Source organism: Sapajus apella, unplaced genomic scaffold, assembly GCF_009761245.1.
Source record: "Sapajus apella isolate SASKATOON/1434 unplaced genomic scaffold, GSC_monkey_1.0 scaffold39, whole genome shotgun sequence".
NCBI classification, from domain to species: domain Eukaryota; kingdom Metazoa; phylum Chordata; class Mammalia; order Primates; family Cebidae; genus Sapajus; species Sapajus apella.
Window position 1 is genome coordinate 1,904,896 of NW_022436979.1, and position 13,169 is coordinate 1,918,064.

Here is a 13,169-nt window from a genome sequence, read left to right on the forward strand (position 1 = left end):
AAACAGGTCAAAGATACAAACTCCAGTCTGGGAAACATGGCAAAACCCAGTCTCTACAAAACACAAAAATTTAGCTCGGCATGGTGGCGCATTGCTGTGGTTGAAGCTACTCAGGAGTTCAAATGCGGGAATTACCTGAGCTGGAGAGGTTGAGGTTGCAGTGAGCTGAGATTGTGCCACCATACTCCAGCCTGGGTGACACAGTGAGACCCTGTCTCCAAAAAAAGAGAAAAATATATATTCAAACTATTATACCTTCAAATCAATTTGAATAGAGACTCATTACATTACATTGTTGGGGAATTTTTTAAAAAGCAATCATTTTTATTTTTTAACTTTTTCTGAGATGTTTTTATCTGTTTCTTATTTAAGCACTCCAACACCAGGAAGCATTATTTCTTTATAATAAAACAATATGAGTTCAGCTGTTAGGAGTGAATTCCTGTCTTCCAGTAACCTGTACTCCCATATCGTATGCTGGCTCACAATTCAGAACAAATCTGTTTTTCCTTTCTACCAGTCAAATATACAATATCAAATAACAGATCCCATCTTCTTTATGACACTTCTGTCAATATTGGAAACCATCTATTCTTTTCTTGGTCTACTTCTCTCTAAACGAAGTCTTTCATTATCCTTCAGCAATTCTTGAATTGGTTTGAAGACTTCTTTACATATCGTTGGTTTTCCTTTGAATGCACCTTAATCTGTTTTCTGTTAAATATTATCAAGGAGTATATATACTCCATACCCAGAGTATATATATTTTTTATACTCTGGGTATGTGTGTGTGTGTGTATATATATATATATATATATATATATATATATATATATATTCCACAGAAAAAGTGAAACAACAGAAGATTATATCCCAGGAGAGCCAAAAAGAAATGCAGTTCCAGTTCGAATTCTAAAACAATGTGCCTGCTGGTATGACAAAAACTGAAGAAAACAGTATTCCTTTTCCAAGTTTCTCACAAAAGTGATTAACTTTGGCATAACCATGACAAATTCTCAGACAAAAACATGTTTAAAACATTTATATAATAATTGCCCTATATCTTCAACAGGCCAAGGTCATAAAACAAAAATAAATCTCAATAAATTCTTTTTCAGAAAAAAAGGAGAGTAACATTACAACTGAAATCAATGCATGATTCATGATTAGATTTGAGAACAAAATAGCCACTAGTGGGATAATTGGAAAAAAATTAATATGAGATGGAGATTATATAAAAACGTATGATATTAAATTTCCTAATTTATATAAATGTACTGTCATTCAGAAAGAAAAAGTTCTTTGTCCTTAGCTAAGAATTAAATTTTTAGGGATAAATGCACATGCTTTGATGAATGCAATTTACTCTCAATTTATGTAGTCTCAAATGACACAAGTGGATGTGGGCATGTATTTGTGTGAAAAATAGAGGACAAGAGAAAGAGAACATGAAAGAGAGAAACAAGGAAAGAGAATGAAAGTGAGAAATGTGAAAGCAAATGGGACCAAAAAACTAACAAATGATACTGAGCAAAGCTTAGGCGAAAATTCTTTGTATTACTCTTATGATTTTGCTAAACAATTGAAATTATATTTAAAAAAAAAACTGTTCCCCATCAAAAATATGCATATTAGTGCCAACTGGAAACGTTCAAGTCTTTTAGACCAAACACATTACAAGCTTAAAATAATAGTTTCCTCCGTGTGTGTGTGTGTGTGTGTGTGTGTGTGTGTGTGTGTGTGTATTATATATAATACGTTACCTTAATCTCTAATAGGTACATATATATTACCTTAATCATGAAAAGAATAACCTTTTTCCTCACATCTAAACTATGATAATACTAAACTTACATGTTCTCTAAAATTCTGTTTCACTATGAAATTATAATCACTTTAACACCAAGCAATTATTTTTAAAACTAAAGCATAAAAGATCTGCCTGTTTTAAAAAAAAATAGTTTCTGTAAATCTTAAATTATTGAAAGAAACACCTGTATATTACAGATGTAAGCATGTTACCAAAATGTGATTTATAGTCACTAATATACTATAATGGCATAAAATTCTAATTTGCAAAGTACATGTCATTGTACAATTGTCATTTTCAAAATGTTCTTTCTCTAATAATTTATGAGCCAGCACTAAATTTTATGTACTCAATTATTTAAATTGCTTAGAAATATAATGCTAAGCTGACAGTAAAGTGTTGAAAATTGCTAATTTAATATTGTATCATTGCAAAATAAAAGATTTTGAGAATTATACAATATAAATGTAATGATATACATCTGAGTTTGGCAGCTGTGTTAATTGATATTGTCTCATTAAAGATAAACATTGAGAATTTTTATAACATGAAAACCACCATCAGAAACTAACAAAATATAATAGGAAAGAAATATCTTGATATAAAATGCATATTATCCAGATATCATATTCGATGTTTTATTTAAAGATGAGGACTCCCCTTAGAATTTTTAAATAATTATAATTTTTTAAAATTGTACTTTAAGTTCTAGGGTACATGTACAGATAATACAGGATTGTTACATAGGTACATACATAGCAAGGTGGTTTGTTGCCTCCATCTCCCCGTCACCCACATCTGGCATTTCTCCCCATGTTATCCCTCCCCAACCTCCACACCCTCACCTCATTTTCCCTCCCCCAGCCTCCCCCAACAGACGTCACTGTGTGATGCTCCCCTCCCTGTGTCCATGTGTTCTCATTGCTCAACACCTGCCTATAAGTGAGAACATGTAGTGTTTGATTTTCTGTTCTTGTGTAAGTTTGCTGAGGATGATTGTTTCCAGATTCATCCATGTCCCTACAAAGGACACGAACTCATTGCTTTTTATGGCTGCATGGTATTCCATCGTGAATATGTGCCACATTTTCCTTGTCCAGTCTATCATTGATGGGCATTTGGGTTGGTTCCAGGTCTTTGCTATTGTGAAAGTGCCATAATGAACATATGTGTGCGTGTATCTTTATAAAAGAATGATTTATAATCCTGTGGGTATATACCCAGTAATGGGATTGCTGGGTCAAATGGTATTTCTATTTCTAGACCCTTGAGGATTTGCCACACTGTCTTCCACAATGGTTGAACTGATTTATACTCCCACCAACAGTGTAAAAGTGTTCCTATTTCTCCACATCCTCTCTAGCATCTGTTGTCTCCAGATATTTTAATGATTGCCATTTTAACTGGCATGAGATGGTATCTCAATGTGGCTTTGATTTGCATTTCTCTAATAACCAGTGATGACAAGCATTTTTTCATATGTTTGTTGGCCTCATATATGTCTTCTTTTGAAAAGTGTCTGTTCAAATCTTTCACCCACTTTTGAAGGGGTTTGTTTTTTTTCTTGTAAATTTAATTTAGTTATTTGTAGGTTCTGGATATTAGCCCTTTGTCAGATGAGTAGATTGCAAAAATTTTTTCACATTCTATTGGTTGCTGGTTCATTCACTCTAATGATTGTTTCTTTTGCTGTACAGAAGCTCTGGAGTTTAATTAGATCCCACTTGTCTATTTTGGCTTTTGTTGCCATTGCTTTTGATGTTTTAGTCATAAAAGTCCTTGCCTATGCATATGTCCTGAATGGTTTTGCCTAGATTTTCTTCTAGGGTTTTGATGGTGTTAGGTCTTATGTTTAAATCCTTAATCCATCTGGAGTTAATTTTAGTGTAAGGTGTCAGGAAGGGGTCCAGCGTCTGCTTTCTGCACATGGCTAGCCAGTTTTTTCAACAGCATTTATTGAACAGGGAATGCTTTCCCCATTGCTTATTATTGTCAGGTTTGTCAAAGATCAGACAGTTGTAGATGTGTGGTGTTGCCTCCAAGGCCTCTGTTCTGTTCCATTGGTCTATATCTCTGTTTTGGTACTGGTATCATGCTGTTTTGATTACTGTAGTCTTGTAGTATAGTTTGAAGTCAGGTAGCATGGCAGGCTCTTTTTTGGTTCCATATGAAGTTTAAGGTGGTTTTTTCCAGTTTTGTGAAGAAAGTCATTGGTAACTTGATGGGGATAGCATTGAATTGATAAATTACTTTGGGAAGTATGGCCCTTTTTACAATATTGATTCTTTCTAATCATGAGCTTGAAATGTTTTTCCATCTCTTTGTGTCTTCTTTCATTTCCTTGAGCAGTAGTTTGTAGTTCTCCTTGAAGAGTTCCTTTACAACATTTGTTAGGTGTGTTCCTAGGTATTTTATTCTCTTTGTAGCAATTGTAAATGGGAATTCGCTCTTGATTTGGCTCTCTTTTAGTCTGTTATTGATATGTAGGAATGCTTGTGATTTCTGAAATTTATTTTGTATCCTGAAACTTTGCGGAAGTTGCTTATCATTTTAAGGAGGTTTTGGACTGAGACAATGGGGTCTTCTAAATATACAATCATGTCATCTGCAAATAGAGACAATTTGACTTCCTCCTTTCCTCATTGAATACCTTTTATTTCTCTTTTCTTGCTTGATTGCTCTGGCTAGAACTTCCAATACTATATTGAATAGGAGTGGTGAGAGAGGGAATCCTTTTCTAGTGCCAGATTTCAAAGGGAATGCTTTCAAGTTTTACCAATTCAGTATGACATTGGCTGTGAGTTTGTCATAAATAGCTTTTATTATTTTGTGATACGTTTCATCAATACCTAATTTATTGAGAGTGTTTAGCCTAAAGAGCTGTTGAATTTTGTTGAAGGCCTTCTCTGCATCTATTGAGATAATCATGTGGTTTTTGTCTTTGGTTCTGATTATGTGGTGAATTACATTTATAGATTTTTGTATGTTGAACCAGGCTTGCATCCCTGGGTTGAAGCCTACTTGATCATAATGGATAAGCTTTTTGATGTGCTGTTGCATTTGGTTTGCCAGTATTTTATTGAAATTTTTGCATCTATGTTCATCATGAATAATGGCCTGAGTTTTCTATTTTCATTGAGTCTCTGCCAGGTTTTGGTATCGGGATGATGTTGATCTCATAAAATGAGTTGGGGTGGATTCCCTCTTTTTGTATTGTTGAGAATACTTCCAGAAGGAATGGTACCAGCTCCTCTTTGTATGTCTGGTAGAATTCATCTGTGAACCCATCTGGACCTGGACTTTTTTTGGTTGGTAGGCTATTAATTGCTTCCTCAATTTCACACCTTGTTATTGGTCTATTCATGGTTTCAAATTCTTCCTGGTTTACACTTGGAAGGGTGCAAGTGTCCAGGAATTTATCCATTTCTTCCAGGTTTACTGGTTTATATGCATAGAGTTGTTTGTAGTAATCTCTGATGGCAGTTTGTATTTCTGTGAAATCAGTGGTGCTATCCCCTTTATCATTTTTTATTGCATCTATTTGATTCTTCTCTCTTTTCTTTTTTATTAATCTGGTTAGTGATCTATTTTGTTTAACTTTTCAGAAAAACAGCTCAAGGATTTATTGATTTTTATAAGGATTTTTGTGTCTCTGTCTCCTTCAGTTCTGCTCTGATCTTAGTTATTATTTCTTGTCTTCTGCTAGCTTTTGAGGTTTTTGATCTTGCTCCTCTAGCTCTTTCAATTTTGATAATAGGGTGCCTATTGTAGATCTTTCCTTGCTTCTCATGTGGTCATTTATTGCTATAAATTTCCTCCTACACACTGCTTTAAATGTGACCCAGAGTTTCTGTTGCATTGTGTCTTCGTTCTCATTGGTTTCCAAAAACATCTTTATTTCTGCCTTCATTTCATTGTTTATTCAGTCATCATTCAGGAGCCAGTTGTTCAGTTTCCATGAAGTTGCATGGTTCTGAGTAGGTTTCTTAATCCTGAGTTCTAATTTGATTGCACTGTGGTCTGAGAGACTGTCCTATGATTCCCACTCTTTTGCATTTGCTGAGGAGTGATTTACTTCCAATTATGTGGTCAGTTTAAGAGTAGGTGTGATGTGGTGCTGAGAAGAATGTATTTTCTGTGGATTTGGAGTGGAGAGTTCTGTAGATGTCTGTTAGGTCCACTTGGTCCATATCTAGTTTCAAGTCCTGGATATCCTTGTTAATTTTCTGTCTCATTGATCTGTGTAATATTGATGGTGGAGTGTTAAAGTGTCCCACTATTATCGTGTGGGAGTCTAAGTGTCTTTGTAGGTCACTAAGATCTTGCTGTATGTATTTGGGTGCTCCTGTGTCAAGTGCATATATATTTAGAATCATTAGCTCTTCTTGTCGCATTAATTTTTTTACCATTATGTAATGCCCTTCTTTGTCTCTTTTTATCTTTGTTAGTTTTAAGTCCATTTTATTAGAGACTAGGATTGCAACCCCTGCTTTTTTTTACTTTTCATTTTTTTAATTCTTCCTCCATCCCTTTATTTTGAGCCTATGTTTGTCCTTGAACATGAGATGGGTTTCCTGAATACAAAGGGTTTTGACTTTTTATCCAATTTGCCTGTCTGTGTCTTTCGATTGGGGCATTTAGCCCATTTACATTTAAGGTTAATATTGTTATGTGTGAATTTGATCCTGCCATTTCGATGCTAGCTGGTTGTTTTGTCCATTAGTTGACACAGTTTTTCATTGTGTCAATGGTCTATATCATTTGGTATATTTTTGGAGTGGCTGGTACTCGTTGTTCCTTTCCATGTTTAGTGCTTCTTTCACGAGCTCTTGTAAGGCAGGCCTCATGGTGATGAAATGTCTCAGCAATTGCTTGTCCATAAAGGATTTTATTTCTCCTTCGCTTATGAAGCTTAGTTTAGCTGAATATGAAATTCTAGGTTGAAAGTTATTTTCTTTAAGGATGTTGAATATTGGCCCCCACTCTCTTCTGGCTTGTAAGATTTCTGCTGAGAGACCTGCTGTGAGTCTGATTGGCTTCCTTTGTGGTTAACCTGACCTTTGTCTCTGGCTGTGCTTAGTAATTGTTCCTTCTTTCAATCCTGGTGAATCTGATGATTATGTGCCTTGGGGTGGCTCTTCTTGAGGAATATCTTTGTGGTGTTCTCTGTATTTCCTGTACTTGAATGGTGACCTGCCATTCAAGTTGGGGATGTTCTCCTGGAAAATATCCTGAAGAGTGTTTTCCAGCTTGGATTCATTCTCTTCAACGCATTCAGGTACACCTATCAAATGTAGATTAGGTCTTTTCACATAATCTCATATTTCTTGGAGGCTTTGTTCATTTCTTTTCACTCTTTTTTCTCTAATCTTGCCTTCTCATTTTATTTCATTGAGATGATCATCAAGGTCTAATATCCTTTCTTCTGCTTGGTCGATTCAGCTATTGAAACTTGTGTATGCTTCGTGGAGTTCTCGTGATATGGTTTTCAGTTCCATCAGGTCATTTATGGTCTTCTCTAAGCTAATTATTCTAGTTAGCATTTCATCTAGCCTTTTTTCAAGGTTCTCAGTTTCTTTGCATTGGGTTAAAACATGTTCTTTTAGTTCAAAGAAGTTTGTTATTGCCCACCTTCTGAAGCCTGCTTCTGTCAATTCATCACACTCATTCTCCAACCAGCTTTGGTCCCTTGCTTGTGAGGAATTGTGATCCCTTGGAGAAGGACAGGCATTCCGGTTTTTGTTGTTTTCATCATTTTTACACTTGTTTCTTCCCATTTTCATTGATTTTTCTACCTGTAGTCTTTGTAGTTGGTGACTTTCAGATGGGATATCTGAATGGACATCCTTTTTGTTGATGTTGAAGATATTTCCTTTTGTGTTTTAGTTTTCCTTCTAACAGTCATTCCCCTCTGCTGCAGGACTACTAGAGGTCCACTCCAGACCCTGCTTGCCTGGGGATCACCCACAGAGGCTTCAGAACAGTAATTGTTGTTGCCAGCTTCTTCTTCTCTTATCTTCATCCCAGAAGGGTACCTGCCAGATATCAGCCAGAGCTCTCCTTTATGAGGTACCCCTTTGGATATATGGGGATTAGGGACCTGCTTGAGGAGACAGTCTGTCCCTTATCAGAGCTCAATTGTTGTGCTGGGAGCTCCGTTGTTCCATTCATAGCTGCTGGGAACATATGTTTAAGTCTGCTGCAGCAGAACTCATAACCACCTCTTTTCCCAGGTGCTCTGTCCTGGGAAGTTGGGGCTTTATTTATAAGTTCCTGACATGTTGCTGTCTTTTTTCAGAGATTCCCTGCCCAGCAAGGAGGTAGTCTAGTCAAAGTCTGCCAGCAGAGGCATTGCTGAGCTGCCATGGGCTCTGCCCAACTGCTGTGTAATCTTCCTTGCGGTTTTGTTTACAGAGGTACAGTTAGAACTGCCTCAGTAATGGTGGACTGCCTCAATAATGGTGGTGGTGGACTGTCTAGGTAATGGCAGATGCCCTTCCCCCAACAAAGCTGGACCTTCCTGGGTCCAGCTGCACTTACTGCAAAACCCTCAATCCAGAGCGTTTCAGATTGCTGGTCTTTGTAGGGGGTGGGTAACCCACTGAGCCAGATCACCTGGCTCCCTGCCTTCAGCCCCCTCTATTTCAGTTGAATCAGAGGCTCTGTCTCCCAGGCATTTCAGATACCAGTTGAAACAGCTGCCCAGGTTTGTGTGAGTTTTTGTGTGGAAGGAAACCCACGGTGCTGACTGAAACAGCCATGCTGGAAACTCTTGGCACTTTTTGGCCCAGGAATCTCCTGGTCTGTGGATGGCAAAAACTGCAGGAGAGGTGCAGTATCTGAACTGGAGTGCTGGAGTGGATGGAAAAGTCTCCGATGACATCTGATTGGTAGAGAGGGGGGTCTCTGGGGATTGCACTTCCAGGGTGAGGCAGAGCCCAACCCTGCCTCAGCTCACCCTTCTTGGGCTATACCCACTGTGCAAACAGTCCCATTGAGATGCACCTGGTACCTCGTTTGGAAATAAGGTGATCACTCACCCTCTGCATTGCTCTCCCTGGGAACTGCAATCCACAGCTGTTCTTATTCAGCCATCTTGGAGCTCCCTAATTATAGTTATTTTTATTGATATTATATAAAATAATAACTTTCAAAACTTAAAATACTATTGCTAACAATATAAATTAGTTTTCTATTTTTCAATAATTAGCTAAATCTATTTACTTTAAAACTTTTCTGTGTTAATGCTCAACCTACCTCAGAGGAGGAAGCACATTAGCTAAATCTTGAAGAATAAATGAGTGATTGCAAACTGAAAACATTTCAAGTGTATATTCCTGAAGGAGCCTGCCATGTTTAAACAACATCTCATTGTATTACAATACTTAAAAGAGGTAAGAAAGAGATCAAACATATAAGCAAGAAAAAAATTAAATAATCCCATTAAAAAGTGGGCACAAAACGTGAATAGAAATTTCTCCAAAAATGTACAAATGGCTAACAAACATATGAAACAGTACACATCACTAATTATCAGGAAAATATCACTTAATACCACAGTGAGATACCACTTTGCCCCAGCCAGAATAGCCACTATTAAATAGTCAAAAAACAATACATGTTGGCATGGATTTGCTAAAAAAAAAAAAAAAAAAAAAAGAAAGAAATACTTATACACTGCTGGTGGAAATGTAAATCAGTACAGCATCTATGGACAATATATTAGAGATTTCTCAAATAACTAAAAGCAGATTTAATGTTTCATCCAGCAATGCCACTACTACCTACTCAAAGCAAAAGAAGTCACTGTATGAAAAAGACACTTGCACATGTACATTTATTGCAGCGCAATTCACAATTACAAAGATACCAAATCAACCTAAGTGTCCATCAACTGATGAGTGGATAAAGAAAATGTGGTTTTATACACACACTCACACACACCATGGAATACTATTCAGCCATAAAAAAGGAATAAAATAATGTATTTTGCAGCACTTGGATGGAACTGGAGGCCAGTATTCCAAGTGAAGTAACTCAAATCAAAACTAGATACTGCACATTCTCACTTGTAAGTGGAGCTAAGCTATGGGTACACAAAGGCATGTGAAGCAGAATAAGGATCATTGGAGATTCAGTGGGGGAGGGTGTGAGGGGAGTGAGGGATAAAAAAGTACCTTTTAGGTACAATGTACACTACTTGGGTGACAGCTGCACTAAAATTCTAGATTTCAACACTATACAATTCATCCATGTATCCAAAAACTACTTGTAACCCTAAAGCTATTGAAATACAAATTTTAAGATATAAAAAATAGGAAAAATAAATTTTTAAAAATAAAGTGGTTAGAATGAGAAAAGTTTCATTTATGGCCAGAGACAAGGCTGGAGTGACAAGTTAGTATTATATTGTAAATGGTTTCACAAAATCAAAAAATAAGAAATTCAGGTTTTATCCTACAGGCAAGAAAAGCATTGACTGTTTTTAAAATTAATTTTGTTTCGGGGAAAAATATATTTGGGAAGAGAACTCTACAGCAATATGAAAATGGAGCAAATGTATTAGCCAAAGAAAAAGAACTTAATGATAAAAATTAGGAGATCGTTCCAATAGATCAAACTAGTAATGTTAAATACCATAAACTACATGACTATAATACCAGAGCAGGATTTAGCTTCTGGTAACTTATTGAATATTGTGTACATAGCACTGGTTTCTCGCTTTTGAGACTGTTGATATGGTTTGGAAATGATTTGTCTCTGCCAAAACTCATGTTAATATTCAACCTTCAATTTGGTGGTGTTGGGAAGTGGAACCTGGTAGGAGGTGTTTGGGTAATGGGGGTAGGTCTCTTGTGAATGGCTTTGTGAGGCTCTCAAGGTAGGAATGAGTTCTCGCTCCTGCGCGACTGGATTATTTTTCATCGAAATGGATTAGTTCTCACAAGCGTGAGTTGTCATAAAGCCACAGCACTCCTCAGGCCTTTCCTTCTTTGCTTCTATCAGTTTCCCCTTTGACCTTCTCTGCCACATTGTGACATGACATGAAAGTCCTCACTAGAAGCCAGGGCCATGCCCTTGGACTTCTTAGCCTGCAGAGCCATGAAGCTAAATAAACCTCTTTTCTTTGTTAATTACCAGTATTTTTATAGTAACACAAAATAGACTACGATACTGGGTAAGTAGCAGAACCAGCATTCTTAAATGTGCAGTTTGCAGTGAGTGGGGGCTAGACTTGTCACTAAGTACAATACACTTGGGAATATAATGCATCTTCATACCTTCACTGGAAAAAGCCACAGCATGAAAATGATTCCAGCTAAATGGACTATGTAGTCCATAAGAACAAATCGAAAGAGACAAACTCTTAAGTTTCTGACCCAGATTTGAGAGCTCTGTACATTTGATGCTACACAAAATGCTACAGAAAATACTATGCAGCCAGTGGGGTTACTACATACAGAGGTATACAGCAAGCTGTCCCAGAATCTGAGGACAAACTTATGCTCTGAAAATATCACAAGTTAACTGTTCGTGACAAAACTTACTTCAAACGAAATTTACATACAGAATTCATGTACAAGAAAGTATTTTGGTATAGTTATTAGATAATCAAAATTTAAATTTTATAGTATAATTTTAGACAAACATATATAAAGGTTGTATTTATTTAATACAACTTGTCCCAGAAAAAGTCTAAATATTATCTCTCAATTATTTTTAGAACATAAAAATGGCCAAAAATTCTTCTCTGATCTTTTTTTTTTCCTTTCAACTGTGTATCATACTAAAACAACCAATAAATAAATAAAGATAAATTTAGGCTAAACTTATAAATAAACATACCTAGAACTTTATATTAAATTGATGATCACTATCTCATTATTTCCATAAATTAAAATCTACCATATCCACAAAATCAAAAAATCCAATGTTTAAAACAAATTTCCTAATGGATTGTTTCCTTTAGAAAAATCCATTCAGGATGTGTTTGTATGTGTGCGTAATTTAGCTTCTAAAGCCTTATCATAAAATCACAGATCAAATAGTACATTACCCTAGAAAATTTCTTTTATTGATCTAAATATTATTTCAGATGTTAGTATTCTATTTATCTTTTGATAACCGATAATTAACCTTAATTTCTAAGAACAGATTAAAGGTAAACACTGAAAAACTGTTGTTTCAATTCAGAAGCTGATACACGTTCTGTATATTGGTAAATAAGATACTTTTTTAAATGTTCTTTTCATGATCCCTATTTATGAAATGAATTTAGCCTAAGTCTTTTCCTGTAAGAGAAGCATTTTCTGTAGGTTATTATTATAATGGCGCTTGTAAATCTGTGAGACAAAAATCAAAATTCTTAGTAGGCTAGTCAGTGCTCTAAAAACATTGTTATTATGCCAGAAATTGTGTTTTCTTTCCCAAACTATTACTGTTATGAAAAACAGTAAAAAGATAACATCCAATTTATGCCAGATAAATAAGATACAACTATCTCCTGTTCACCACCAGGCCTATAGTTAGCAATACTGTATTGTGCACTTAAAAATTTCTTAAGGGATCAAATGTCATGTTAAATATTTTCACCTTAATACAATATATATTTATACATGGATATGTGTGTTCATATAAATGCACATTAAGGCAAAATTTTTAAATATTTTATATTAATTATCTAAACAATAAAATACAAGTAGATAATTAAAAGTAATACCCAAAATACAGAAATAAGAAATAAAGACATAACTATCATATGTGTATAACAAATAGTGTGTAATGACTAACAAATATTAGAAAGTTGAGAAGATAAAATCTCAAAGATAAAGTTAATAATTTATTATTTCAACAGAGGCAGAATATGGATGTAGTGATAGAAATTGGGAAAAAAATATGTATGGCTATAGTGTTTGATATATCATGGCTTATGTTACCTTTAATTTCAGTTAAAAACTGGATTTAGCAACCAATCTAAAGTAATGATAGTTTTAGAATCTGTATCTTCTCTTTCCACTCTTTTAAAAAACACTTTAGTTTAAACCATATTTTCTGAATTAACTTCTCTTTTTTGAAGAAAAAGGTAGAAACCACAACACACAGAATTGTACCAGATCTTGGCAAAATAAAACATTCATATAAAAAAATTATTTGTAAAATTTCACCACATTGGGTTCAATTTAATTAAGTTGTCTACATATCACCAGGCTTTCCTCTTTACGTGCCTAACAATACTGTGTTACAATGTTGAGTCAAATATTATTACACTATTGAATTTTTTTAAAAACTCATATTCAAAGTAAAAGCTAATGCCCTTTTTATAAAAATGAACAATATAGCAATAAAAGCTCTAAGTGTT